At 32.9% G+C, this 27,971-nt stretch overlaps 2 long non-coding RNA genes across 7 annotated transcripts in view; one reads left to right on the top strand and one right to left on the bottom strand.

Moving 5' to 3' along the window:
- Positions 1-27,971, top strand: part of LOC118186347 (uncharacterized) — a 294,871-nt gene that overhangs the window by 188,008 nt on the left and 78,892 nt on the right. For 2 of the 6 annotated variants that reach the window (XR_015041195.1, XR_015041197.1), the window contains exons 1-2: positions 13,646-13,759; positions 17,875-17,916. This is a non-coding gene — a long non-coding RNA (uncharacterized LOC118186347). Of the gene's footprint in view, positions 1-13,645; positions 13,760-17,874; positions 17,917-20,151; positions 20,451-23,581; positions 23,881-27,971 lie in introns of those variants that run through there. The other 4 variants (XR_015041194.1, XR_015041196.1, XR_015041198.1 and 1 more) reach the window with 3 other exon arrangements.
- Positions 1-27,971, bottom strand: part of LOC118187111 (uncharacterized) — a 274,560-nt gene that overhangs the window by 244,130 nt on the left and 2,459 nt on the right. The window lies entirely within an intron of this gene.

Below are 27,971 nucleotides of genomic sequence, written 5' to 3'. Positions count from 1 at the left end.
TCTTTAAGTATTATTTAATAACTGATAATATATGTTTAAGACAGTTGATGGAACGCAATTAGAAGGACATCTTTTCAATGGATGGAGTCAAAGGCTGATTTTATGTCTAAAGAACTAAGAAATAAGTAGAGAATGTTGAAGGTTAGTTTTATTGGATTGTAGACCTTCTTGCATTTTTTAAAGCATGATCAACAGAATTATTCATTATGAAATTAATAATTCAGTCTTGTAAGAATAAATTTTTCTAAAAGTTTGCCTAAGGACGGTAAGAGACAGATTGGGCAGATACAGGTATGGAATTTTTAGGTTATTTTCGAAACAGGACACATGAAAAATGAGCAATGCCCTCTTCGAACTCTCGAGTGTGCTGACTTCTACACTACAAAGGAATGCTAAGAATGCGGGAGTAATAGCTTGCAAGAGTACTATTTCAACTTGTTTTAAAATACTAATTCAGAAATCAAAGAACAAAAATCAGCGTTATATTTTCAAATTTTCACAGAAGTTCGGTGAGTGAACTCGCTAATCGTACTATAGAAAAGATCTCGTACTATAGAAATGAAGATCATTTCTATAGTGTGATTTGTTATTCATTTTTTGTTATTCAGATTTTTAATAATGTAATTAATTTTCTACTTGATTTGGTATTTTTGATCTTATTGTTTTTCTATAAGATTCATAATTGTTTTCTGGATAGCCAACAATTGTGCTGTCTGTTAAAGTAGCTTCCTCTTTAGGGAAGAATTGTGAAATTATTTTAAGGGGACTTCTGGCGAAGAGGAGGTACTAGGAAAGCTGGGGATGTATGAAAATTTTAATTATGAGCTATTTTAAAAGCTGGTCAATAGGCTGTGAGTAAACGTCAGCGTTTTTTTTTCCATAATTCTGATGTTTCTTTTATATAAGGGTCTTGCTTTATTGAACTGTTATTTAATTATTTTTCTTTCTTCTTTTTGTGTGCAAGTCTTTATACTTTCGTCTAAAAGTTCTGAATTCTCTTCTTTCTGTTGTTAGATTATGATTCCACCAGGTAATATTTTTTTCAAGGTAGATCTTAGTTGATATCAAATATTGCAGGATTTTATTATTGCGTTGATAAAAATATTTGTTGGAAGTATGGGCTTCTTCCTTTGTTGAGGCATTTTAAATTAATTATTAAGAATTTTTATTTTGAAGCGACTATGACCCCTATAACTGGTTTTAAATTCTCTTTTTATTGTAAAACAAAATTCTTGTTTGAAAGGTTAATATATCTATGGCCACTTAATGATTCTTTCTCCAAGCTAGTCCAGTTTGACAGGAGGGGTGCTAAGTTTGGATATCTTAGTTTATATGAAGTATTGCGGAATTCTGTTAATGCGTTGGTAAAAATATTTGAAGTATTGACTTCTTCTTTTGTTGAGGCATTTTTTTAAATGATTTTATGAAGTTCTGTGAAATATTAAGAATTTTTGTTTTGAAGCGTCTGTCACAACCCATAACTGGTTTTGAACTTTTTTTAATTGTAAAATATAATTCTGTTTTAATTGAAAGGTAATAATGTCTATGGTCACTTAAATATTCTTTTTCCAGTATAGTCCAGTTTGAGTGCTATAGTAGGGGGTGTTACGTTTGGAGAGGCCAAAGTGAAATCAATCTATCTTTCGGCTGTCAGAAAAGTTGGAAGCCTATCTGGGATATTTAAGACTACAAGATGTTTTCTTCTATGAAGTATGATTTCCCTCTATTGTTTTCGGATTTTGACCCTCATAATGGGCCATGAGCATTAATGTTGCCTGAAATAAGATGATAAGAATTTACTGGAATATTTTTGGTGTCTATTTCTTGTAAAATATCTTGTATATCTATTGGAGCATAGACTGAAATGCAGTATATTGTGAGGTTTAAATTTTCTAGCTATGTTGTTACTGTACACAATGCTGTGCAGACGGTTATGGGGGTCAGTGGTCCTTAGTAAATTAGAGCGGCTTTTATAGTATATGAATAAGTAAATGGTCCCGCTGGCAATTCGAATTTTCTGGGGGCTGCGATATAAGGGTTCTTAAGCAAGAATTAAATTGTTATCTTCTGATCTATTTTAAGAGCTTGATATAGTGTTATTCCTGTTCCTTATAAGTTTATTTCTAGAAATTTTAAGGTATGCAGATTCAGAAAAAGAAGAGAAATCTTAAATTGGAGGAATATTAGACGAGTCTTAGGTTCTTGATTTATTTCTGATCACTTCACCCTGCTAAAAATGCCCCGTAGAAACCCATAAAATTTTTTTACGGGGAATTGGCCTACGGGTACCTGTACAGCTCTGTGGGTACCCGTAGGCCAAATCCCCGTAAAAACCCACAGACAGAAACCCGTACAACTGTACGGGTACCCGTAGGCCAAATCCCCGTAAAAACCCATAGAAAGAAACCCGTACGGTTGTACGGGTACCCACCCGTAGGCCAAAATCCCCATAAAAACCCATAGAAAGAAACACGTACGGTTGTACGGGTACCCGTAGGCCAAATACCCGTAAAAACTCATAAAAAGAAACCTGTACGTTTGTACGGGTACCCATAGGCCGAATACCCGTAAAAACCCATAGAAAGAAACCTGCACGGCTGTATAGGTACCTGTAGGCAAAATACCCGTAAAAAACCTGTAAACGGAAACCCGTACGACTGTACGGTTACGAGTAGGCCAAATCTCTGTAGAACTGTAGGCACTATAAACAAAATCCCAGTAAAAACCCATAGCCAAAAATCAAAACTTTATATGCATATCCATTGGCCAAATTTCCATTAAAAAATGGATATTCCGTAGGTCTATGCCTTGTAAAAACCAGTAAACAAAAGCATGTACTCCTATACAGGCACCTATACGCCAAATCCTGTAAAAACCACTACACAAAAATCCACAGACCAATAAAGGTACCTCTTGGAAAAATCGCTGTACAAAACCCATAAACAGAACCAATAGCATTATACCATAGTGGAGTATCCATACATAGAATCGTACATAGAACGGGTATCCATATACAGAATCCCTATAAAAAATACACAAAAATAGAACTGTAAATCAAATTTCCATAAAAACATAAACCAGCAGAAGTACATAATTAGCACTGATGAAATGTACAAAACTAAATTGCGGAGAAAGCATGTAAAGTAATTTTAAATAAAACTCAATGCGAATAAATAAAAATTTTAAAATATCTAGAAGCCTACGAGCCCGTCCTTCTTAATGCACGTCAATATCTATAAACATATTGCAAAATATTTGTATAAATTCTCTTTACAAAATTTTAAACTACCTTTATATAATTCTGAAAATAAAATGAATAGAAAGATAATAACCAAAGTCATGATTCACAACTATCGAATGATATATGTACATATATATATGTAAGAAAAATAAGGAATATGCAAAAGATTAAATTAGCAGCATAAAATTAATTTTCCTTCTCTATTCTAAAAACAGTAATCTTTCTGCACTGCATCATTTGTATATTAATTCATGTCATATGACTCTTACATAATTTGATGTTGTAAAAGAAACTAAAACTCAAACAGCCAATAGTAATTTTACAGCAGTATTAACTATCAAAGACGAGTAAAAATGCATCGAGAACCAAAATTAACTCGGTCTGAATTAAGATTTCACCCTTAACGTAACGCATTTGCTTTTTACGCTTTGTATTAGCTGGATTGCAGTCTGTCTGCTCCTTGTTTCTTACTACACATTTATCAAAAATGTTAATTTTTGGAATAGGCATAAATAATGTGCCAACTTGTTTGTGGCTGCAACATATTTGCTGAAAGAAAAGTTGAATTAAATCTACCTCGACTGCCAAATTTCTTATTCATTGTTAATTGGAGTTTCAACATCTCTAAGCCATCAAAATTCTTGCTGTTCATTACGGATTCAGCTGCTTGTATTCGACTACAGAATCTATTACATATATATATAATATCATTTCATTTGATGGTTGCGAATCATTACTTTGACTGTATATATATTATTGATTTCATTATAAATATATACATATAGTACTGTACCTCACTGCATATATTTGTATTTCAGTTCTTTAATTGGGAAATTAAACAATTGTATTTAATCACATCAGCTTGTTTAACAATTTGATACCTAATGAGAAATGTATTGCCAAAGGATGGTACTTTCTAGCATCTGCTTAAATTTTAAGTTACCTACAATGCACTAAACTAAATTAAAAAACAAAACTAGAAGAAACCCAAATTTTCAGGAAGAGAAACATTATTAACAAGCAAGCAAAAAGAATACGGGACTTGCAAATTAGAAACTTAACATAGAGTTCAAATTTAGCATACTTGCTATCCCCTTAAAGCTCGCTTACCGATGATAGTAACACCCTGCAGCTTATTATGATATGCATACACATAGATGTTTTGCGTGGAAGAAAGGATGAATCCAAGAATATAATGTAGTGAAGAAATAATAATATACTACAAGCACTGTGTCGATCCCTTATTACAATACTTTGATTATTACAATACTTTGATTAATGTAACTCGAACCAACTCGTAGCAAAAACCACCTCCTTAAGACGACCGCCTCTGAAAAAACCAGTATTTCTGAAAACATAAGTATGCTTTGGTATTGAATATTCCCTCTGTAAGGCGACCATTCACAAAGAAAATTTTGCAAGTGTGTCTGGTCGCCTTAGAGAGATTCGTTCCGTAGATGCAACCTCCCTAAGACGACCACCTCTAAAAGATAAACGTATCTCTGAGAACGTGAGTATATATTGGTATTGAGCATCATCTCTCTAAGGCGACCACTTGCAAAGATGAATTTTTATTTGCGGCTGGTCCCCTTGGAGAGACCTCGTTGTGTGTGGTGTATATGATTACTGTTATTGTTTCCGAAAAAAAATTAAATAAAAAAATAGCATATTTAGTAAAAACCCTCTCTAAAACGACCACCTGCGCGTTTACAGGTTACTCTGGTGGTCTTAAAGAGATCATATTTTCATTCTGTTAATTTTATTGTTTACAAGAAGTATATTAACGTCAGATAAAAAAATAGCACAAACCCATATAAACCAACAGAAGATTTATTATTATATTGATACCAGTAAGAAATCCAGCAAAAGTCAATATAAACGATCAATAGAAACCAGTAAAAGTCAATAGAGACCATCAAAAATTCTATAGGTACCAGTAGAAAGTTTTACTGGTTTCTATGGGTCATTTTGAAACCAGTAAAAAAAACCCACAGAGACCAACAGAAACCAGTAAAAGTCAATAAAAACCCATAAAATCTTATGGGTACCCATAAAAAGTTTTACTGGTTTCTATGGGGCATTTTTAGTAGGGCAGACTGATACGTTGGACGTTTAACGTCATTTGCGTTACGTTGAGTGTCATAATTTGTATTCTAAAATTTATTGTGGATTTGGCAGTTTATGCAATAGGGGCTGTTGGCTTTACTGTCTGAAAAATGGTGACATTCCTTGTAATATGAATAATAAGTCCAGTAATTGAAAAATCCTGACAGGTGGAACATCTTTTAAATACCGAAGTATTTTGGGATTTGGATTGTTCTACAGCCCATTGTTTTTCCATCAAGTAGTCGAAGACAGGGGTGAGCATTTTATTATTCATTTAACTGTAGTTTAAAATCATACTTACAGTACAATCTGCCTCCAAAAATTAGTATTCTGTTTTTGTTTCTATTTCTAACACTGCCGGCTAAAATAAGATGTTCCAAAACGCGGCCTGCCATAAAAAGGTAAATTTTGTGCACTGAAGTTCACGTAATTAACTTGTAAGGATCTTAAGTTTTACTAACGTTTATTTTGATTTTAAATCTTTACTATCACTCTACTTCCGGCCAGAATTATAAGCGTTAAGGTTTTTATGCAAAGTTTGTCTGGCGAACGCCAAGTATTTAAGTTGTGGCTTTTTGCCAAGCGACAGAGAAGAAGCAGTTGAGTCAAAGCAGGCCGCTTACCTTAGAAGTTACGCAGTTGCTGTTTGCCTTCCAGGCCAGAGGTTTTAATCCTCTTGATAAATTTTAAAACGTATTGTAGTGTTCACAGTTCTCTGTACTACATACGCTTCCTGTTAATATAAGGCCAATCTTCCACGTTTATTCGTTTAAAGTTAAATTAGAGTTTTATTTTTTATACTTTTACGTTAGACCCCAAGTAGCGGGTCAGTGTATTCCGAAGTACGGAAGTTATTGTATATAGAGAAAAATAAAGGGTTTTGTATACCCTTCATGTGTATCCTGTCTACTTACCACAATTAGTGAACATAGCTTTAGTAAGCTCTCTGTTCCGAGTCAGGTCCTTGTATGTTCCCGAAGAAGGTAAGAAGGAACATAGACCCTGATAGTGGCGCCAGGGTTAGTAAAAATAAACGTTAGTAAAACTTAAGATCCTTACAAACTTATGTATCTGGTGGCTTGAATTAATAGTTTTATTACGTTACACGTTTAAAAAAAAGACTGAAGAGATCTAATTTGCGATTAGCGTTTCGTATGCTCTTCTTCCCTTATGAAACAGGCCTTTTTAAAAGATCTTTGTGACTTCGGACAAGAGAACAGGAATTGTTTATAATGGAAGCCTTAACTTGCGAACCGCTCAACGTGCGAACATTTCGAGATAATTTTTTTTTTTTTTTTTACATCCTGTGTTGGCCTTTGGATACAATCTTATTATTGATATATAAAGCGTTACAATATTTTTAACATTACAGTATGTTTAAAAATATTTCAGATATTGTGAGACTTGGAAAAGATGCGAAGCAGTTCATGGGGAAGGGGAGGGGAGAATGAGAAATGATATCCTATGATATATAGACAAGCTGATCGATTATGTAACTGAGTTCGAATTTGTTGATGACATTCAGCATCTGCCATATTTTATCAATGAAAATAATACGCCGCCTTCGGAAGAAAAAGTGAAAATCTCATGGGGTTTTATTATCATCAAACCTGTTTCCAACATTGTGTAACTTTTAAACCTCTAAAGAGTTTATTTCGTATAGTTTTTCTGAATTTATTTTTCTAGAGTATTCTTATTTTCTGATTTTTTTCTATTTACTCATGTATTATTTACTCATGTGCACAGTATTATTTAGCATGGGTTATCAGGAATCGAGGATGTAATAACTATGTTGTTATCGTATTACCTTTTTGTGGAGATGCATAAATTTTATGCCTCATAATCGACTCTTAACTTCTTCAAAAATGTAAATTAATAAAAAGCTCCAAAATCTAAGCTGCAGATCATTTTTTTTTTCTTCACAGGCATGCTTAGTTTTCGAGATCAGGCCGCAATACACATAATTTCTAAGTTCCTATTTACACGGTTACAGCCGAAAACATCGCAGCAAAAACATCGCGGACGAAAACGTCGTGGAGAAAACAACGCAAGGCGAAAACGTCGTGATACAAAACCTCGTGGGAGAAAATAAAGCAAAGAGAAAAACATCACAGGTCTAAAACATCGTGGTACAAAATATCGTCGTCGAAAATAAAGCGGTTCAAAAATTTCGCAGTTTAAAAACATCATTGTCGAAAATATCGTGGTAAAAAATAAAGTACCTGCAAATTATCGCATGACAATAACATCGCAGACACAATATTTAAGGCTTTAATAATTGCAAATAGATATTCGCATAATGATTTGTGTGAGCAAGATGGAAAGAAGGATAATTTTCACATTCATATTTTTTATTAATTAATAAATTTTAAAAAAAGCAAAACAGGAAATTTAAATAAAACAAAAAGTAATTTTCACTATAAGAGTATCAGATTAACAAAAGTAAAGAAAATAATCTCATAATTAGAAATTTTTTATAGATAGGATTATGCAGTTACTTATCTTTCTTTTTCTATTCTTTTATAGATAATACTTTTCATGAAAAATTACCAGTAAAACTTATAAAAAACACTTTATTAATGACCTTTGTTAGTTAACTATGTCAGTTTGAAATTCTATTAAATGCTAATAAATTGCATTAATTTTCTATACTTAAATTTCCATTTTATATTTTCAACAAATATTTATTAGTTAATAAAAAATACGAAAGTAAAAAGTTATCCTTCTTTACATCTTGCGCTTACAAACCATTATGCCAGATTTTACAATTATTAAACAATTATTAAATTTTATAGTTATTAAAGCCTGAAAAACGTATGTCTGCGATGTTATTGTCATGCGATTATTTGTAGGTATTTATTTTTTATCGCGATATTTTCGTCGATGATGTTTTTAAATTCCAAAGTTTTTGATCCGCTTTATTTTCGACGACGATATTTTGTGCCACGATGTTTTAGAGCTACGACGTTTTCTCTTTGCTTTATTTTCTCCCACGATGTTTGGTACCACGACGTTTTCGCCTTGCGCTGTTCTCTCCGCGATGTTTTCGGCGGACACCATTTACACTGAAGTCGCCATCTGCAATTAGTTGTTAAAAAAAAGTATGTTACATATATACGTTGGACTATTTCCTCTGTATTTTGACAGTTCTGTCGCGTAAAAAGAAATTGGGCCATTTTTTAAAAACCCGAAGTTGAAGCGACTTCTCCAAAGATTACCTATCCATTTCCTGGAATTTCTCAGATTGCTACGCATTTAAAAGTCGTTTATTTAACGTTCAATATCGTATCAATGTCATTTATACTATCCTTACGTGGAGATAAAATGTAAAAGGCAGCGAATTCAAGGTATAAATAAAATGCCTTTAAGAAATGTTTTTAAAGATATCTTTATGAGTGGACATCTCTTCAACGAATAAATTCAAAAACCGGTACAAGATTCGATTGCTTCCGCATTTTCTTCTTGCTTTTCGTCTAGTCACAATTACAGCAGTATACTGGGCATTGGTGATACATTCTACAATTTCTCCAACTTAGTTTTTTTTTAAATCAATTTTATATATAACTTTATAGATGATGAGAGATTCTTGACTTACTTTCTAGATGATAAGAAATTCTTGGCTTAGAAAGCCAATAAAAAGAGTTGCGATGTAAAAGAAATTCATTATTCTCTTAACATTTTCTGGTGTTCTATAAACTGAATTGTATTTATTTTTAAAGATATTAACTTAAAGATTATTTTGGAATTAAACCTGAAAGCTAATATTTCTTTTCGAAAGTGACGTATTAAATATTTTCTGCACCACGTTGCTTGATATTTCAGAAAGTTCCTGATTTTGATATTTTATTTGGATAAAATAATCCGATTGTTAAAACTTCCCTTGTGAGCGATAGAACACGCCGTACCAACTTGCAATTGTAATATTATTCAAACAGATATTTTAAACATTTTGCCTGGGTAATGGAATTTATATGTAAAATCTTATTCGAGCAAGTAATCATGGGTAATAGTATTAAACTGGAATTCTTTTAGTAAAGTGAAAAATTACTCGCCATTTCTTTCCTTCTATGCTTTCCTTTTCTATTTAAATAGATTATATGAGAAAAAGAGGGGGAAAATTTATGTTGGTAACTGCTATATCGAATTTTCGTTTTATTTTTCATCATTTGGTGAGCATCAAAATTGCAGTGCTCGAACAGACGAATTCGAATTTCAAACATTATGGCTTTTTTATCCAACTTATTTACCTTTTTAGTTGTATCCTTATTGCGGCTCTTTTATTTCTGCTTTTTTTTCTCTCTTCCGCCATATTTATTGCATGCCAGCGCAGACGACAGTCTTTTTTAATGACGGTAGTAGTCGCAGTACTTACCTCTGCGTCAGAGGAGTTTCGAAATGACCGTATTTAGCATAAATAATAAGCTCGTTCAAAAGATTTTTTGGAACAAAGGACTGGCAGGTGATTTGTAACAGCGCGTTTCATTTTGTTATTTATATACATATAGATATATTTTACTTTCTGCTATTTTATTTTACTTCTTTCGTTGTTTCAGGACAGGAGCTGTTTGTAATTTTTTTTGTTTCATTGCTGGGGTAGGTGCTGAAAATCGTCTTTTGTGGGTCACTTTCGTGCATTGTCTTATTTAGGGTTACAAGTGAATGCCACTAGATAGCGTGTGAATGAATGATGTGTATTTGAATGAATCTAGTGCATGCATCGTATTTAAATAAATGTTAAAAATTAGAAGCAATATGTTTCATTCAGAACGAACACAAACTCAAAACCAAATATTTTTCTTCTTTAACTTTTGTTCTGTTCTCTTTAGAAAGTATTCCTATCCATAAGTAGATAGCCGTCTCATATTTTGCCATAATCAGATACATCAAACTAGTATTTTGTTACGAAGTTTCAATTCATAAACATTTGAGACCTGAATAGAACTATTTCATGACGAATTATCTTATAAGGTATTTCTCCCACTTTCCTAGCGAGCCTTCGGGGTGTAGTGGTTCTGAACGTTGCCCCGGTATTCCAAAGGTCCGTGGTTCGATTCCCAGCGAAGGCGTTTGCTCCTTTTTCATCTCTCTGGCCTCGAAATAACCTAATGTCTCTACAGTTTCGCCCAAACTAAAAAGGGAGTTGGATGGTGATTTCCACACCCAGGATTTGCCGATTAGGTCCCCTAAAAACCCCAGTCGCCCTTTAAAAAGGGTAGTATATAAGGTATTTCTCCCACTTTCCTAGCGAGCCTTTGTTGTGTAGTGGTTCTGTACGTTGAACTGGTATTCCGGAGGTCCGTGGTTCAGTTCCCGGTGAAGGCGTTTGCTCATGTTTCATCTCTTTGGCTTTTCCAACGAACCTAATGACTCGAAGCTTTTTGCATACATTTCTTTTAATGCTGTGCATCTCTTGACAACTTTATAAAGCTTTTCGATTGCTTCGTAGAAGTGAAGTCTTGTCATATTTTTTCCTGTTCTTTGTCGTCGCTACTGATTTCTAAATTTGTGAAATGCTTTCAAACTGTATATTGAAAAGTGAGATTTAACTCTGTGGAACGGAAGGTTGGTGATCGTATGTGTCAAATCTGTCAATTCAGGAAGATGGTAAGCAACAGTTATATTTCAGTGCGCAATAAACGGCTTTGCATTGTGCATTAAAATTCCTTTGCTTCACTCTGTTCAAACAGTGAATTCATAACGGCAGTTAAGGGCTGTATAAAATCGAAGAAAGAGCTCTATAGAAACTTCTTTCAGTGAGCAGCCACACCAATTATCATTTTTCAGCTTCCTTGTAAAAGCACTGTGTGTACTATTAGTAGTCTTAGTTTATGCTTTCTTTTGTGTTTTGTATGTACATAATCGGGCAGCGGCTTCTAGTCTGTGCTTCATGGAGCCGTAAGGACTCCGCGTACATTTTTCAAGGGCTAGTTGGCCATGTCAGGAAAATAAAATTAAAAAAAACTGAATGAAACTAAACAATAAGAAACAAGAAAAGGAAACAACCAAACAAACAAAGGAATAAAAGTCAGAAATTCAGAAATCATATTCAAACGCGGAAATTCATAAAGTTGAATATTGTGTGTTCGAGAACTTTTGGAATCCACTCGAAGCTTATCAAAACTTAGCCCCATAAGATTTCATATGTTTTGTCGATTTAGAATCACTTCACGGTGATAGTATTCCATAGCGATAGTATCGAGATTTCTAAGTAAATTTCCCACGAGCTTTCCTTGCGTTTGATATGATATTTATGAGGTTTAGATGTGTAGCAAATTAGTATTCATTGATAAATGGGATAGTAAAAATAATTAAATATGTAAATCGCGGGCTCTTGATGTACAGACTATATATAAATGTACAAAGTATATAGAAATCCACCATGAGTCCCTTTTGCTATATACTGAAGTAAGGTGGCATTTTCGAGAAAAAGGCCGTTGATTTGTTTGATGAAATTGCATGCACAGATAATAACATTCTTAATGAACCATAATGCTGTAATTGGCGAGAGTTTGAAATGATGAACACTTGATATGTAAAATAGTGTATTGGCCGAATTAGCAAAATGCTACAGTTTTTATGTAAACGTCAAAGTGTGTTTTAAGAGGAAACTTATGCTTAGATTGGAGTGCATGGACAAAAGGAAGATAATGAATGCATCCATTTTACAAACCCGTCTTAGAAGAAAATATCGTCAAGTTTCAAGGGAAAATGCAGAAACATGTACGGGTATATCTCGCAACTTTGAAAGACTCGTTTGAACTTTATTTTAACCACTGATCAAAAGGAGCAGCTTGAATGATTTTAAATGGGTACTGAATGTGTTCAGTGTGAACAAAATCTTATCCAGCTTAACTGAATACGAGATCGTCGTAGATTTGATATCTCATGGCGAACTAAAAATCGCGTTTCAACAGCAAAGTCTGCCGGAGTTTGGGCTGCATACAAGATGAATTCAAAGTCTTATCTTAAAAAACAAATTTAGTGCTCCTATCTTTCTTAACAACGGATTAGAAAGCAGAATTTCTACTTATATAGGTATCAAAACAATATATAGAATCCGCGTTAGTGCAAAGCAAGGCATTTCCTGAAGTTCTCAACAGTTAAACCTAAAATAAGAAAATTTATTCCAAAAATGCCACCACAGATATCTCATTAAACTTTTATGTTTTTTTTTAATGTTTTAATTTAAGCCTACGCTACATTAAAGTTTCATAAAAGTAAAATTTAATTGTTATTGCTTTTTTATAAAGAGCAATAAAATTTTAAAATAACAAGTGATAAATGAATACGCGTTTAAATCGAATTGCATATAATGAAGAACTTGTAGTATTGTACTTTGGAATAACCTTAATATATGGCTAACTTCTGAGAGTATCATTTTGTTCCATACATTTTAAGTTATTATGGTAAATTTAAAAATTTTTAAATATAATTTCATATTATGAATATTGCACAAGTTTTAAGATACACTTTTTCAAACCCCTGTAATTCTAATTTTAAATATCAGTTACTGGTAAGACATAAAAGGGCTGCACAAGAGTTGACTCTGAGAAGGGCTTCATGACCCAGAACATTTTGGGACCCGCTGATATAAAGAGTTTTCGTACTAGTATTTGATAGAATTTTTTAAGTTTTATTTTGGGTTCTTGCCAAAGTATGGATAAACTTAAAAACTAGCCGAAAATTATTTATGTAAATGTATTTATGCGTATTATTTAAATATGTAGCATGGCAATAAAAGTGAATAGAATTTAAAAATTTATGACATAATTTTGTTACATGAGCTTGATAACTCTGAAACGAAAATACGAGTAATTTAGTTCTTGAAATCTAAGACACATTTTTTTCCCCAAATTACGCCGCTGAAAATAGACTGCGTCTCAGAACCGTAGATTTTTCCGATTTAGTAATTATACAAATGGAATTAATTTTTTAAGTTGCTTCTTTACATTAAATTACTCTTCTTTTAAATAACTTGAAATCAAAGTTTATTAAACAGTACTTGCTGAGAGGTATTTTAGATTTTATTTAATGTGGTTTGAAGCAGTCTTTTTAGTCTGCTGGTGGTATTCAAATTGAAAACGCAACTTACAGTTTTGAGAAATGCAGTTTATAATGCAACGCGAGAATATCTCTTAAAAAAGCATGAAAGTAGATGTAAAAATTTGTAAAAATATACATCGTGAAAGATAATGTTTTCTATGTGTACCAAACTAGATATCTGTTAAATTATCTTGCATAAAACGTTTTCTTATGTGCATAAAAGCCGTGAAGTGAATATGTATTATCAGGGTGTGTCATAATTCCAGTTAAGATTATACTGCAATTGCATGTGGAAGTATCTTGTTCTTTGCTGTAGTTTCTGTAATCAGCCAACTGCCATGTGTAACTATGTTCGGTGCATCTTCGGATGTAAGTAGTAGTTTTTACAATCGGCCATCTTTTAAGTTGCTTTGCTTGTATCATTCTCGTGTGCATTTTGCATATCTTCATTAATTAGTATTTTCTGTTTTATTAATAGGATGAATGTTGGTTTTGTGTAGTTTCCTTACTTGCGTGGCACTGTTCGTTTCAAACTGATACTATGTTGTTAAATGTAATAAATTCTAAAACTGAAGATGTTGATGTTACTGAGAAAGCCTTTTCTCGGTATATTTTTGAATAATGCTTAATATTTTGCTCAGAACAGTTTCAGACAAGAAACGAAGCTATTTATCGTGATACGCGATTACAAATTATAGTATTACATTATAAGATAATAATTCATTTCATACTATATTCCTCTTATTGCATATAAGAATACATGGTTTGTCAATTCTGAAATAAATATATTGTTAAAATGGCTTGTAATGTAATTAATGCCTCCATCTTTTACATATCGGAAAGAGTAAAGAATCGGTACATAATTCAGCAAAAATACTTTTATCTAGAGCTTACAGTTCTTATTTTGCTTTATTGCCCCATTTCAGCATGGGCATTCCTTTGCATTTCGTTTCTAATATGCTGTAAGTAAAGTGATGCATTCCAAAATATATGGAAAATGAAAATACAACATTTTTGGTATAGTGTAAACGTATGTATGAATTTAAGGTTTATTGTATTTAATATATATTAATTTTGTGATTATTAACTTATAAATTATTATTATAGTTATCAAATATAATTAAGAAAATGCTCCTTTTTGTTGTGCAGTGGTTAATCCAATCTTAAATTCTCAATATCTCAGTTCTTTTTGGATCAGAAGATTTTCAATGTGCTGCAGCCTAACTTTATTGTGACCTTTTAATTATTAAGCAGTCATACCAAACAACTTCTATTGTGGTTTATAAATTTAAGATTAATATATTCTAGTATACAGAAATGTGTATTCAAGATTTAAGATTGTGAATATATAAAAAATAGTTACAAACGATTATGAACTAGTCATTATCAATTATAAATTACTATATGAATTACTGTATTACTATATCAACTATAAACTAGTCATTATATCTCAGAACTGTGATTTTCTTTTTCAGTCCAAAGGCGCATTGTCCCTGAGAGACTATTGTTTTCGTTTTGGCATTTTGCGTTGAAAACTTTAAATGTCGGTTCACTTTTCAAACTGTTGTCACCAAATGTTAAGAGTCTTGCGTTATATTTGAAGAAATTAAATAATGAAAAATCTGCAAAAATGTATGTATATTTCTCGCATTTTGATAAAACAACGGTACATTGTGCCATCGAATTAATGACGTAATCCTACTGCGAATATGGGCATGTGGAAGCCCAAATTTAAAATTTGGAATTTGTTTTATTATCGATTTCATATTTTGTAAAATCTTAACAAATTTTTGATTAACAAACTCAAGGATTTCAAAACGAGTAATGTCAACGTTGTACAGAAAAAACATTTTTATCTCCAGCGCGCGAGACTCTGTATCCGAAATTCTAAAGATATGCTCAATTTAAAACTATTTTGCGGTATTGCTCTTGAACTGAATTTTATGCTTTAAGTGAGAAGAACGTGATATTTAATAAATAAAGGTAACAGACAAAATGTTAAAAAACGCCCCTTTGGACGTAATTTAAAACCTGAAACTTTTCTGATTTTTTTTCTTTTTTTCCTGTATCCAAACTGGTTTGGACCGCAACCCATCGAGATACAAAGATAACCGCGGTTCTAGAAGAGGTGCTGTTACATTCTCAGAAATAATCGATTTCAGAGATGTTTTTTCTGGAAAATCTCGCTACGACAGAATTCACTGCATGCAAAAATATATATATATATATATATATATCTCGTGTTTAGTCTATAGATTGGCCTACAATGGCTTACAATCCACTTAAATTACGTAATTTATTAACTACTTAGTAAATATGTATTATCTTATATTATTCTTTATATTGTTTAAATAATCGCAAATATCTCAGATGAGTTTACAAATTACTGAGTGGCGACGTTTTAAAACTTAGCAAAACTCGAAGTTCCTTGAAAGATAACTTTAGGTTCTTAAATTTCGTACAGTGTTAACATTAACCAAGTGCTACAACTAGATGTTTCTTTTCAACCGTGAATTTTGTTATGAAAGGACATTATTTTCGTAGTAATAAATTCAAAGAATCTATCTAAATAATTAAGATTTCCAGATTTGAATTCAGGTACCTTGTCTGGAAATTAGAATTCGCATTTTTAGTTTGCTTTAATGTGAATTTCAGTTATTAGCCAAGTACCAAATTGTTTTGCATAACCAGAACTACGTTTTAGCGTTTAGGATCTAGTGTAATTTCCCTAAACTAAATAATCCAAATCAAGATCCATGTTTAAGATATATCGTCGCAATTATATGGTATATATATATACATAGCAAGATAGATATCGATTCGCTGTTAATAATGAAAGAATTGTTTTGACCTCGTTGACAAAAACGTTATTAAAGAACTTTCTTGCTGTCGGAGATATCTATTTCCGATAAAAGTAGATACAGGGAAGAGCTTGCTCTCGGAACAGTTTCCTTTTTATACCAGATAAGAATGATAAAACCTCATTAGTCAGAAGTAATGAATACATCTTTTCTTGAAAAACGGCGTTAGACGGGCAGACATCATCTAGTTCTGTCCAAAAGACTGAAACTTATCGAATTTTTCTAAGTCAACGCTCAACAAATGCTAAATTGTTTTCGAAAAGCAGTGTGAAAATGTTCAAAAGATTCTTCGTAAAGCAAGTAATATTCGGAAGTCGAATGGGAAAAACTCTCATCCAGCATCAGATTAGTTTACATGCAACAGAAGCGGGGTCTATGCATAAATTAAATAAACACAGATCAGGATTTACGCATAAATTAAACAAAAACGGGACGTGGTGTTAAATAAACATGCAGCGAGGTATGCGCTTTAATCAAAGAGACACAGACCGCGGTTTACTAATAAACAAAAACAGAACGGGGTTTATGCATGCATAAGCTAAATAAATGCGGGCTGAAATTTACGTATAAATTAAATAAATACAGAGCGGTGTTTACGCATAAGTTAAACAAAAACAAAACAGGTTTTTTGCATGTGGTATACGCATACAGATAGAAGTAGACCAGACAGAAGACTTTTATTGTTGGTCGTACACCTTTAGTCCTGCCGCACTGACAGTGCAGTTCCGCCCCAGTTGTGAGAGAATACCCCTGGAGAGGCGGTCCAAACATCTCCCACACTTTTTCGTCTACCACCAACGTCTCGAGAGGGTTTTTGACTTGTATTTTAAATGCCCCTTTGCAGAACAGACACTATAAACTTATATCCAGACCTTTTCGGGGATTCAAACTCGGGCCCATTAGTACGGCAATCAGCTTCGCTAACCGTTATATCAGCACGTTATGAAATATATCCGCTGGACAGCGCATGTGGTTAGTTTGCCGTTCTAAACCATCAGCGTTAAACAAAACTGTCTGTGGGGAGAAAAATAAAAGTCCATAGGATAAAAGCTGCAGTATTATAATGATATAGTATTTAGGATTTTTTATACTTAACAAAAACATTGTACATACCATAGAACCTCTGATCACGAAGGCCTCTTGTGACGAACATGTTATCTAAACAAAAAAGTCCCCGATAACGTGATACAAACTTACAAGTCCGCTACAAATGGTTTTCAGAGATGTTTTGAGTTACTCTGAGATATAGAATTAACATTCAGTGACTTCTGGAAGCGTCATTTTAATATTTTCCGTTGCTTAACTTTACGAAGCCTGGCAGCAAGCGGCTCGCAGGAACCTGAATATGTGTAAAATTATGGCTAGGTTGCGCTGTAGGCTTTAGTAGGGGTATTTTTTAATCAAAGTAATGTAATGACTTAATTGTATAACAACTACACAGTCAGTAAATTCAATTTCCTAATTCCTCTTCTCTTATTCCTCTCTCTTCCTTAAGGAAGCATTCTGCATATAATGTTTTTCTTCTTTTTTATGTTAATTTTAATTTTTTTCAAAAAAGGTTTATATATATGTAGCTATATCTTCTTTAATTTACGTTAATTAATAATTTTATTTCTTTTTCAGAAACCAAATGAAATTATGTGTTTGTTCACTTTTCTCTCCACGGTAAGTTTTATGCACAACTTTTCTTTTAACTGTGTACTCTTTAGTATTTAAGTTAAACTGTCTAAAACAGAAATCATTCATCCTGGTGTACAAAGTAGTCGGAAGTTCATGTGGGACACATAACGGTAATGAATGAGTGATGTCACGAGTACAAAATTAGTAATACATTTTATTAGCATCTCTGTATACGCTGATCGTGTGAACCAGTCTCCGTTAGAAAGTCCTTCTCGAAGGCATTTCTTTCCTTAATTGAATATTCCTTGCATACTTTGCTTTAATCCGTCAACCAACCAACTTCCTAGCATCCATTTGCAAATAATAATATTTGCGTACTGTTGTGACTTATCTCGCTTGTCTGGTAGTGACATCAGATGATGTCTGCGAATTCTGTTGTGACCTGTAGGCAAAAAAATGCTCCTTTTGTTAACTTTAGGCAGCTTATAGGTATCAGCGCGAATTTTCCTAGCATAGTCCCACTTTTGTAGGAGAAGCCCCCTGACTTAGGATCCAATGCTCTCTTTCTACTTTAGTCCCACGAGAGAACTTTCGGCTTGAAACATTTTAAGTGACATTATGTTGCAGAAACATTATACACTTAAAACATCCTTGCCTAACTCGGGATTCGAATTCAAGCCGAAGGCTGTGTCAGCCGACTCTGTTATCATAAAATGAGGGCATTTAATGATGTTTAATGAATATTATTGGTTTATTTAAAAGAAGTCAAAACAGGCTGACAAAATTTAAAAGAAGTAAAAAAATCGTAGACAGTCATCTTATTAAAATTGTTATCAATCTTCCCATTGATTTTATAATCGAAGATATGCATAATTTACATTCCTCCTCTGCGATTTAGAAATGGCGGAGGGGGAGGAATATGGAATTAGAGAGCTTTGAAATTATTTCTACTTTGTATGGTATGGCAAAGCAGGCGGTTCGTGGAGGAAAATAGCATTTACGTGAATTTTCTGTAACTTTTTTTTTTTTTTTTTTTTTAAGTTTTGAATGTAAATCGATACGCTGTTGGCTCACATTATTCTACTGCATTTTAATTCCATTATTGTACTTTTTATCTGTAGTTCTAGCCTAATCATTAAACTGATAGGAGTTATGAAGCGTACTATTCATGTACATGCACTCCCAAGAGTTCGCGAGCAGTAAAAGTTTGAAAACAATTAATTTACAGCATTTACTTTTCGCGAAATTTCTATTTGAATAATATCTTACTCGTATGTGTGTCATGCACATGGAGTAATATTTTTAATTTAAACCAAAATGATTTTTTATTTAATTTTATTTTTGTGAGAATAAAAGCAAAGCATAAGTTCTGTGCTTAGTACAGGGTGGGGCAACGGGCCACTTTTATTTCCCCCATTCTATATAAAGTCTTTATGCATTGCAATTTTAGCAAGTGGAATTTGCATCGTTATTTTTTTTTTTTTTTAAATATCTTTTGTAAAATTGGAAGTGTTTTGCCCCCTAACGTGAATACGGACCAAATCACCTGAAAACGTCATCCACTGAAGGCTCTTTCCAATCCCACTTTCTATAATCTATCCATAAAATTTCAGATATGCTTCACTGTTCACCAACGCAGGATAATACAGGAAATTCATACATAAACATTGATTCCAGTGAGATTTAATAATAGCTAATAGCATGATACTGATCGAAAGCGTTATAATCATAGTCTCTGAACAAATATTTTGCATGTTGTATGATTTTATACTGCATTCTTATATTAAAATAAGCTATAAAGACTAAAATAATATAGGGTTAGGTTATCTGAAGCATATTAGATCTATATATATATATCACCAGTTCCTCCGTTGAGGACTTTTGAGATACGCTGACTCATATTTGTCTTTAGACTCACAGAAAATTTAGGCGGCCAGCCCTCGCCAGGAATAGAGCTACCTGTATTTACGAACTTAATGGCTGAACACCCTGAACTTTTTATGCAGAAATTCCGTTTTCTATACTGTTCATGAGCAAATGCATTTACTATTATACTTTTGTTCATAAGCCAACACATTTACTATACTGTATTTATTGATACAGTATTTATTGATAGCGAAGTTCACACCTTTAGTATCCAAGATAAATTGCCTGTTTATCAGTATCTGCATCAATAGATAATTTAAACTGCATGATTATCAATAGATGATATAAACTGTATGATTGTCATATTTATTATTAAGAACAATGGTTTTGTTTTATGTTAGTGATCTTTTATAGATGCCTCGACTTAGAATGGTGATCATGCATAGACTGACATATTCCTTCGTCACTGAATCCAGGTTCCAAACGTGGATGTTTCTAATGTCTTTGCGACGTGAGGATATTTAAAATCTGTCGAGCCTTAAGTCCTATCGAGATCTTGCTGGTAGGGAAAGAGTGATATAGGATCATGGGGTAATATCTACCTGGCGAACTCTTAGTCAAAATTGGGATGGAGTTGAGGCAGGTAGCCCTCCTGTACTTTGCCTAGATCAAATAATACAATTTAATTCATATGATACATTATAACAATGATCGTAAGTAACACCTTTTTTATTGCTGTACTAAAACATATTGCTGTTTGTTTAGTTAGCAACATTTTTTACATATTACTAATATTTACATCAAAAATGAAAATTTGTATAATAAAATTATATTTTACGGTTGTAATTAATAAGTAAACTATAGTAATTGAACATATTTCATGCAATCATAATATACCATAATTTTTGTTTAATTTTCCGGTTATCTAAAAAACTGATATTCATTTAGAAACACTGTTTCTAAAATAAGCAGTACTTTTTTATATAATTCTAAGGTTATTAAAAAATATATTAAAGCATGTTTCGATGGCTATGTATTTAATAGAAACTGATATTTTTTACTCTTCTACATACTTCTATTCAGCTTATTCTATCGAGCTGAAACAAATTATTATATTTGATGGAATGACCCCCGGTGAAATTTCCCTAATAAAAAAAGAACAGTTGCAAATCCCTGAAGTCCTACCTAGCAGCTGCTGAATTTAGTGAAGCGCTCAATCGGAAAAATATAAGGTCGCGGTTTTTGGCAGCTTGTCTTCGGCACATCTTTCTCCTACCTCTACCTGAAACTGTGCTACTAACCAAGCCACCACTATCTGCGAATAAGGTTGTCTTACACACTGTTGGTTATTACGCGAAATATTTCAAGCGTGAAGATTGATATTAAGACGAGCAGCGTGGCAACCACTTTCACTTTCGGGCTGCCAGTTTTAGAACCAGAAAAGTGCTACAACTGGCTGGCTTATCGCATTGTTGGGCCATTAAATTGAGATTACAGAGTTTTCAACAACTGATAACGGGATTTTTGCCTGAGGTGAATATCATCATTGCCTTTTTATTTTACATTTTGAAAATGGTATATTATGTTCAATGATATGAACAAGGAAAAATATTTTACGTTTAAATTTTAGGTGTTGAAAATATTTCGTAACGATTAGAAATTTCTTTCGTAGTCTAGAATTGCGGTGTTCAATACGTAGCCGTTAAACATTTATGGTTAATTAAAACTTCTGGTGCCATTGCAAAGGATAATTTTTGTTTTTAATTAGATTTCCTAATAGTTATATTCACATCAGAAAAGTGTTTTCCAGTACACACATTTGAAATTTTTATTGTTTGAAAGTTGTATCTCTTTACATATTGAATTTGTTGTTTTCTTTTCCTCGTAATGAATAGTAATTTGTACTGAAACCGCAGCTTCAGTCTCGTGTACTATGCAATCATTCATGTATTTCTATTCTAGTCAGAAAACTTTTTCAGCAGTGAGATATAAAGTAATTACAAAAACGATCTGAAGACAGAATATAGCTTCAATTTTGAAGAAACATGATATGCAATGTAGAATTAACTGAGCCTTTATACTGCTTAATCTGGGCAAGCTTAATTATTAATTTTGGTGAGGGGGGATAAATCAGTATTGAAAACGCTTATTAAGGAAAATTGATTAAGTTATTTAATTGGATTGTCAGGAAAGTGTTATCTCTCTCTCTCTCTCTCTCTATATATATATATATATATATTCGTGTTCACAAAGTACACTACGAGGCTTGCACAAGTAAGTTATAGCACTGACAAAATTAATAAACATATGTATAGTAGCTCTGCAGATAGGAAAGAAGAAGAAGATTTACAAGAAAAAGTAAAGTAAAAAAAAGTAATAAAATAAAGAGATCTCAGTAATCTAAATTGAGAATGAAATTCCGAAAAGCAGAAATTGTCTCTTTAGAAAAAATTGGTGTCCAAGATACAAACAGGTGCTTCAGAATTGCCTAAAGTATCTACCTCTGCTGGACATGATGAATGCACTCTAAGAAAAATATGCTTAACATCATCGCCGCTACTGCAATTGGCACAAAGCACTTAACGCCCACCAGCGGCCGAGTGGTGAAGTCGTTGAATACTGATAGTTCAGTACGGCGAATCTCGGCGAAAGGGTTGGCTGCATGAGCGGCTTTCGTAGTTTTTCTTACGTGTCACGTGTATACGATCCAGTTTCACTTAGAAAGTCACCAAGAAAGAACCATATTTCCGTTAGGTATATAGCCCTCGCGTGCTTTAAACCGTAGTCAAATAAACCAAACCAAACCGAAGCACCTTGAAGTAAGTTCAGATCGCTTTAAATAGCACTTAAAATTGTCTCGTTTATAGAAAAATTGAATTAATTTAAAATTTGTTCAAAATTTATCTGCTTTAATTCTGTGAAGAACTCTACGTTAAGACCTTTTGATCCATTGCGCTTTTGTTGAGGTCAGATATTCCCTGTTCCAAATAAAGATAGCGCTTCCAGTGAGAAATAGGAACGCGGAGATTTAAATCAATGTGATGTTTTTGTGGCCAGCTTTCCTAGAGCATCAGCACTCTCATTTCCAAAATTTCCACTGTGTCCACGAACGTGAGCTGAATGAATGTCGATATCAAGATCTAGCAAGGTCTTGATAATAATCTGAATTTCAACAGCAAATTTATCTGAAAACGTTATATTTCTATAAAAATTATAGCGAAGAATGAGAATCATTACGTATTAAAACGCGCATTGATCTCAAACTACTACAAGAATTCTGAATGCATTTTACAGCAAGGTATAAGCATAGTAACCCAGTCTGAAAAACAGATCTATATGTGGAACAGCTTTGATGTGAGAATCAACATTTTCGCTTATTAAATTTATTAAATCGTGAAATTTATCGATATACTATTAATAATGAAAATTGTGTTCTGCAGTAAGTGTAAATCAACATCAGAAGAAATAATCAAAAGCAAAAGTTGAAGATATCTGATTAAATCTCCCATCCCACCCAACAGAATGATAAAACCTTAAAATCATATTTTTATATTAACTGAGATTATTGTTCAAAAGATTTGTTTATAATGGCTAATTCCTAATTATTGACAGTATTATACCCATGCTCATAGAAGAATGCAAAATAATGAAACATGAAATTAAATTATTTCATTTCTATTGATATTTTAAATAGCTGTCATTAATTTTGACTATACATGGCTGCATTATATTTCTGTTCGCCAGTGCTTATTAAAAATTTCAAAAGAAATATATTTTTATTTTTAATAAATATGCATTCTAGGGTATTTGCGATGTATAATAAATTAATTCTTTTTTATTTCAGAGTGAAGACCAGATTATAAGATATCTTTCCTTAATAATCTCTTTCCGGCGATCTTAAACCAACCAGTCTTGTATGTTCAGCCTAACATTTATAAAATGTATTAAAATAATTAGTCGTGTATTCCTTAGGAAAGATATTGACGTTGTTTATTGCAATAGGCTAATAAACTTTCGTAAACTCCCATTTTTAAACTAAAGTGGCGTTCAAAAAAAGTAATGATACCTAACCGCATGCAATTATTACGTCATGGAGTAAAAGTGGGAGCAATTACGGGAATGTGCAAGAGTCCATCGTATGAATAAAATCCTTGTAAACATGTTTACTTTTTTGTGTCTCCCGGAAAGTTTATTTATTTGTTTTTGTAAATGCTAACAAACAGCGATATTTGCTTTGTTTCCTTTCAACAACATTTGAGACAGAATTAAGCAAAATCGTGGCCCTGTAGGACATGTAGAAAAGAGCAGAGCATATTCAAAGGTTAATTACAAATTTATTTCTCACGTTAGACAGCAACACTGTCTCACAACAATCACGCAAGATTTTCATGCGGTATTAGCAGTTCGCTTTTCTTGCTTTCTAAAGGCTCGCGAGAGCATTTCTAAGATGGCTTTTCGGTAGGAAAAGGCATTCTATGGGCACTGTTTTGAATGTATCCTATTTGTGACTGTAGTGTAGCGTAATTGTTCCGATTTAAACAGCACGCAACTGTGTGACTCGTCAAAAATCAAACATTCAACCTGCATCCTTTTCCCTTCCTGAATCAATTATGACTGATGACGCATTTCTAAAAGTGATGGAAAGTTGGTAGTTACTCCAACTGGATACCCACTGCAGCAGTTAGATTCTGAAACTGACCAGAGTTGGGCCATCATTTTCATAGAAGTGATCGGAGATGCTCCAGGTGGAGATAATAATAAGTCGGCCACTCCATTCGCCGGATCTGACAACATGCAATTTCTTGAAATTTGTTAAAGACGCATTATTTACATACCACCTCTGCGCAAGTTCATCCAGAAATTTCGTGATGGCATCCATGCAGTGCAGACCATTGCAACAGATATGTGATGCATTGAGTGTGGGATGATTTTGTTTCGCATCAGGTGTGATGACCTTGGTGACCCTTATTAGAGGATTATAACCAAAGTATGAGGAAACAGGTACCGCTGCTCATAGCATATACGTTATGCCCCTGTAAGGTGAAAAACAAAATTTTCATTAACTTTTGAAATATCGTCACTCTGCGCATATCTTGCAAATGATTTATTTATCCGTCTTATGGAAACCGTCAACGTATCAGGGTCATATATAAAACAGAATTTTAGGTGCAGTCTTTTTAACTAACTAGTATAACTAATTTTAAAATCCAGGGTCCAGTTTTCCTGTGTGCGTATATTTTTGTTTTAAAAATAAATTTTATTAGAAAACATTTTAAATATACAAACCTGAGCGGGCAGGAAAAACAATTTCTTATCTAGACCTGCTTCCAAAGGGAAAAAACTGTTAACTATTGGCTGAATGAATAAGGCTGTTAAGACTGATACTTCAGATTCGTTTTAGTTTCTGCCATTTACCGGCCTAACAGTACTAAACTTTTGAGAAAGCGAGCAGCTTTCCCCTAATATCTTTTGTGGTAGTTTCTCTAATAAGTCTCGACTGCTTTGAGATACTAAGTAACTTATCGTAATTCAAGCAAAGTTTATCGATAGGTGAGTTGAGTTCGGCCATAAGCTTATCAGCTTAGATTTATTTAGCAATGTTTATTAAGTGCTGGTACTTCATCCGAGATCTAAATTCCATCTATATTAGCACCAAAAGTTTCAGGCTACCTAAGTCTTAACATGAATGAGCTATTTAAATTTTGATTTTTTTTTAATTTAAAAAAAAGGTACAATCGTCCTTGGGCTTTACGACAAACTAAAGTTGTTTTCTTGTCTAGTTTTTAAATTTTACACTTTTGTGTTCCTCTTTCGATTTGTGAATGAGCTTCTTTCCTTCAGGAATTTAAGGCCCGCCAGCTGCGGATCGGTAAAATCATTCAACACTGGTAGTTCGACACACATTAAAATCCGAGCGAACGAGCTGGATGCTAACTTTTCTCCGAACTTACCGTGATACTAGCCAGTTTCTCTTGAAATGTTCCCCCATGAAGGTATTACTCCCCATTTGTAGTTTAGTGCTTTGCCATACCATATACCCGTATAATACCTAATCTATTTTACCCATATAATCCAATCCAGTTTCTGAAAATTTTAAAAATTTAATTTAAATTTAATTTCTGAAAATTTTAAAAATTTAGTACAAATACTTCTTTTCTGTAGCAGATAACCGTCTAATGCTTGGACGTAATAAAATTTACACTTTGTTTAATTTAAACGAAAAGATTATTTAATAGAATCAAATTATAACTTTACTGCAAAAGACACGCCAGATGCTTTAATTCAAGTATAAAAACACTGATATACTGAATTATACTACTAGTTAAAGTATTACATAATCTCAAATAAGTCCTTACAATACAGCTTGCGTAAGTACGAAGTTAAAAATGAGGATGACTTCAGTCCCATCTTTGATTAAAATCTTTGATCAGCTGTCTTTAACACTGTTTATGATAAATATTTTTTTAATATCGCAGAATTGCGTATGATTTTCTTTCATGGCTGTGAATAAAAGTCGAAAAGTCGGATAGTGTTCTAAAGTGTGATTAAGTCATTAACCCTCTGTTCCCAAGAAAGATTTTTGTAATTTTCTTGACGAGCGACGCATGAAATTAAAGACTTAACTTTGCATTTTTACACAAAGCTGCTTAAATTTTGCTGGAGCAAAATAATGCAATGCTTAACTGGATCGATATACCTAAAATCCTTGTTAATTTTTAGCGTTAAAACATAGATAGTGGATTAAATAAAAGTTTGCTTGCAAATATTTAAGAAACAGATGAGCTTGCTCAAAGCTCTCCTCAGATTATAACTGACTTCTCTGAATACACATTATGTTGTGTAAAAGTGGGTTTTGGATCTTACTGTTTGATATGAATAAATTACACCTAATGCACTTGCCTATACTGTGCCAGTTTAATATTTTACTCAAAAGATCAGATTAAATTTGAATGAGGCAAAAGTTTTGATTGATATATTATAGTTGTAAGTATGCTTTTTCATATTTTGTATTTAGAATATAATACGTATATTATTCTAGTATGAAATATTTACTATTTTTGCACTTTTTATGCATGAATATTTCCTATTTTTTCCCCGCAAAATGATATTATATCCCTAATTGTTATATTCATTACCTTTATGCCTTAAATGAAAGTATGAAAGCATCTTTGAAGTATGTTCTTTCTATTATATTCATTAGTTCATTTCTTTGTAAAGATCGTATATATTAAATTTTGGTTATATACTAAGAGTTGAAGAACGAATAGTCGAAAAGAGGGGTACTTATATATTTACTGAGCATGAGTTTAAATTTAAATGTGTTGCTTAACAAATTACTTTTCTGTACTCCAACTTTTACAAGCAGGATACCTAAAATGGAGTAACTGTAATAGTTTTAATGGGAAGTTTGAATCTCAAAATAATATTTACAAATCCTGAGTTATTGTTCAGGACTTCCTTCCCCTTTAAGAAAGTGTCATTGTAGTATAATTTCGGATAGAGAAAGGGAAGAATTTGAACAATGCTTTTTAAATTGTTCTGCTTTTTAACAGTTTTTATTTTAGCAGTTTTTTAGGCCTGTATTTTAGAAACGTCTCTAATGCAGTCTTTAAAATGCTGCGTTATGCTACTATGCATATATCATCCAGTCGCGGGCCCACCAGCGGCCGAGCGATAAAGTCGCTGAACACTGGTAGTTCGGTCCGAGGATCGAATCCCGCGAACTGGCTGGCTGCATGGACGTTTTCGTGGTTTTCCCCATGTGTAACGTGTATACGAGCCAGTTTCCCTTAGAACGTCCTCCACGAAGGCATCCCTCCCCTTAGTCAGATAGCCCTGATGTGCTTTGCCATAATTAAGTCAACCAAACCAAACCAATCATCCAGTCGCATTCGCAAATAATACCATTTCGCGAAACTAGGTCTTTTTATTGCATACAGCCGCTTAAGTAAACAATTCAGAGAGACAGACATTGGCAGAATATATGATTTCTAATTTACCTTTCAAATTAACAAATCGAATGATTTAAAGGCATTTTTAATAATTAATATTTAAGAAATCAAGATGCTTTTATGGTAGGTATTTTTCAATACCTGGTGCAAGATCATTTTTTATTTTTTACCATTTTTCTCATTTTTACAATTTAAAAATCCTACTGATCTTAAATTCGATTACAGCTTTTTTTTTTTTTTTTTTTTTTTTTTTTTTTTTTTTTTAATTTGCCAATTTAAAAA

The sequence above is a fragment of the Stegodyphus dumicola genome, chromosome 5, assembly GCF_044657685.1.
Source record: "Stegodyphus dumicola isolate Sdum_Otavi_A_Nest chromosome 5, ASM4465768v1".
NCBI lineage: Eukaryota > Metazoa > Arthropoda > Arachnida > Araneae > Eresidae > Stegodyphus > Stegodyphus dumicola.
This window is presented reverse-complemented; position numbering and strand designations above follow the sequence as displayed.